Raw genomic sequence first — 3,745 nt, 5'->3', positions numbered from 1 at the left:
TTTGAGGCCCGCGCCGGACCCTTCGCTGTTGGAGGCTCCATCAGTGAATAGCCTCCAAACTTCTTCTTCATCATTTGCTCGCGGAGGGTCTACCTCGCGCTGAGCTTCTTCAATCTTTCCCTCTGGGATTTCCGTGATGAAATCCGCTAAAACTTGACCCTTTATTGCTGGACGGGGCTTATAGGTGATCGTGTGTTCACCTAATTCCAGCGCCCACTTTGTCAGCCTTCCGGAGAGCGCGGGGCGTCGCAAGACTTGCTGGATGTTGTAACCTGTCAGAACTTCAATAGGATGACCATTGAAGTATCTATTAAGCTTGCGCGACGCGTGTGTTAGTGACAAAACTAACTTTTCCATGATGGAATAGCGCGTCTCAGGGTCTGTCAGCACCCGACTCACATAGTATATTGGCGTTTGGATCCCCTTGCGATCCACCAATAATACTGCGCCGATGGCGCGGTCTCCAGCTGACAAGTACAATGTAAGGGTTTCGCCAGGAAGTGGAGCTGTGAGCGCGGGCAGCTTTATGAGACATTCTTTTATCTCACTGAAAGCTTGCTCAGCCTCAGGCGTCCACTTGAATTGGCTCTTCTTCAAGCAGTTCCTCAAAGTGTTAACGAATGGAGTAGATTTGCTGGCGTGGTTCGCTAGGAACCTGTTGATTGACACCAATCTACCATTCAGCTTCTGAACCTCTTTCATGGTGGATGGTGAAGGCATGTCAAGGATGGCTTCCACCTTTTCAGGGTTCACCTTGAAACCATCGTTAGTGACCATTACACCAAGAAATTTCCCCTCTTCCGCGCCGAAAGTACATTTGCTCGGGTTAAGCTTCATGTTGACTTCCGTTAGGCGCTGAAGAGTTTCCTCGATGTCTTTGAGCATTTGTCTCTCCTCCCTGCTCTTGATCACCAAATCATCAACGTAGACTTCTAGATTTCTTCCGATTTGTTCACTGAAAACCGAATCCATAAGTCTCTGATAAGTGGCGCCCGCATTCTTTAAACCAAAGGGCATTTTTGTGTAACAAAAAACACCCTTGTCGGTTCTGAAGGCAGTCTTGTCTTCGTCTTGTGGTGCCATTTGAATCTGGTGATAGCCTTTGTAGGCATCCAGGAAACATTTGAGCTTGAATGGCGCCACGGAGTCCACCTTTGCGTCGATGTTTGGGAGGGGGTAACAGTCTTTCGGACATGCTTTGTTGAGGTCCTTGAAGTCAATACACATCCTCCATGACCCGTTGCTTTTCTTTACCATCACAGGATTGGCTACCCACGTCTGGTATCGGATCGGGCAGATGATGTTTGCGCGCAACAGGTCCTCAACTTGCTCATTCATGGCCTTCGCCTTTTCATCCCCCATGATTCTCTTTTTCTGAGCAATTGGCTCCACCGACTTGAACGTGTTAAGAGAATGTTGCGCCAAGTCTCGCGGGACCCCAGTCATATCGGAGTGCTGCCACGCGAAGACCGACGTGTATTTTGTGAGCAACCTTTTCATTCTCAATCTCGTTTCGTCTGAAATGGTAGCGCCAATTGTGACCGTTTGCTCTGGGAATTTTGGGTTTAAAATCCACTTCTCTGGCGCATTGTCCTTCGTTGGAAGTTTCATTCTCCCTTCCCGCGGCGTACTTGTCACTGCGCACAAATGATCGCGGTAAACAAATGTTACGCCTGTTGGTGTAGGGAACCCCAATGCGCCGTGCGCTGGCGACGGTATAGCATTAAATTGGGCAATCGTTCCCCTACCCAGGATCATATTGTGGCATGACGTGGTGGACAAGACCAAGAAGTTGACAACTTCGGCTCGCTTGTGCTCATCATCCCCCATAGTTAGTTCAAACTGAATTTGACCTAGGGGATGGATAATTTCATTTGAAACACCACAGATTGGTGCGTTCACAATTTCGAGCCGCGCTTGGTCTGCCGGGTCTAACTTTCTGAAACATTGCTCATACATAATGTCAGATTCGCTTCCAGTGTCCACCAGGACTTTTGACACTTCGTAATGAGCAATGTGTGTGGTGATGACGAGAGGACTGCTGATTGAAGGGCCTCCCCTGATTCTTGGGAAGATGACTTGCTGCTCGCGCCAATCTCCGTGGATTTGCGCGCTTCTCTTTTTTGACGTCTGCCCTTGTCGTCCCCCCTCAGCCACACAGATTCTTTTGTATTTCTTGCTGGCAGAGGCTCCTTCCGGTTGCTCATCTTCTATTCTTGGGTTTTTCACCAAGTGAGCCAGCCTGCCTGATTTTACATCCTTCTCGATCGCATCCTTTAAATGATGGCATGCGTCGGTGTTGTGGCCCGGGGACTTGTGAAATTCACAATATTTGCCACTGTTTTGCAGTCCCTTGTAATGTAGTTGCTTGGGGTGCTTGAATTGGACATTCTCAGTACTTAACACCTGTGAAGGTGTTTTAGTGAAGGGAGTCCATATTCTTGGCAGAGGTCTGCTAGGATCTCTGCCACCCTCCCTCTTGTCACCCTCCCCGCGATTACGAACATCTTTTTGGGGCTGGGGTGAGCTTGGTTGCGCTTGCTTTTCTGCTGAAGAAAAACTTGTTGGTTGCAACCTGGACCATACAGAGTTCTGTTTGGCCCTCTTCTCTTTGCTGCGCGGTGATTCAGCCTGATGCGCTCTTTCTCTTGCCCTATCTTGGGCAATCTGTTTTTCATTTCTCGCGAAGACTCGCGATGCTTCCATTAGTTTTGCCCAAGTGGTGGGCATACCATCTCTACTTACGAGAGCTCGGCGGAGTTGATCACTGCGCGCGCCCTGTATAAAAGCCACGCGCAGGAGTTGCTCAGTTATACCCCCGATTGCCAGAGACTCCTGATTGAAACGAGTGATGTAGTCCTCAATCGTTTCATCGTTCCTGCGCACGCAGTGCATGATGTCATCAGGATCGCGCGTGTGTCTGCGCTGCTGTACGAAGTGGTCTTGGAACTTTTCCAATAGTTCCTCGAACCCATCAATTTGCCCAGTCGGCAAGCTCTCGAACCAGACACGCGCCGCGCCCGTAAGGCAGCGGGCAAACATGTGACACCATGTTGGCATCGTCCAGCTCTCTAGGTTTCCCGTGTTATAGAAACCTTGCAAAAAGTCATCTGGATCTGTTGTGCCATCATATTTGCCCAGACCACTTGGCATCTTGGTCTTGTGCTGGATGGGGGCCTTAGCGATGCGCTCAGTAAATTTTGAGTGCTTCACTAAGATGGCCGGCCTGTACGGCGTGGTTACGTCCACTTGCCCCCTCACTGGCGGGCTGTACGGCATGTGCAGATCCAGATCTGCTCTGGCTCCAGGCGCCATGTTCACAGGCGCGCGGAGTTGTGAGCCTCCTGCATGAGTATCTCGCGTCTTCCTCATGCTATGCACTTCTTCATCACTGAACTCAGTGTGTGCAGTGTGAACAGAATGTCCTTCTTCCGGCGCGCGCGGCCTTTTTGTAGTCTGCTTATCAAACGCTTGCCTTTGTGTTTGGTCGGCTAGCTTTTTCTGTTTGACCATTTCATTGTACTTTTCCATTAGACGCCGCTGCTCGTTTATGAGCCATTCATTCGGATCATTTGTTTCTTCTTCTGGACCCATTGGTCCTTTCAGTTTCGCGCCGGCAAGATTTTGTAACGTGAGATCGTCTGGAGGAGTTTCAGTCTGGCCGTGAGGGGTTGTGATGAAGGGACGGTTACTGGTGGTGCGCGTAGAATCACGCGGGACCCTCAGAAACTGCTGTCCCTCATTG

The sequence above is a fragment of the Bidens hawaiensis genome, unplaced genomic scaffold, assembly GCF_021521415.1.
Source record: "Bidens hawaiensis isolate Kalapana, Puna unplaced genomic scaffold, B.hawaiensis_p1.1 tig00046131_1, whole genome shotgun sequence".
In the NCBI taxonomy this organism is placed as follows: Eukaryota; Viridiplantae; Streptophyta; class Magnoliopsida; order Asterales; family Asteraceae; genus Bidens; species Bidens hawaiensis.
Note: the sequence above shows the minus strand (reverse complement) of the source record.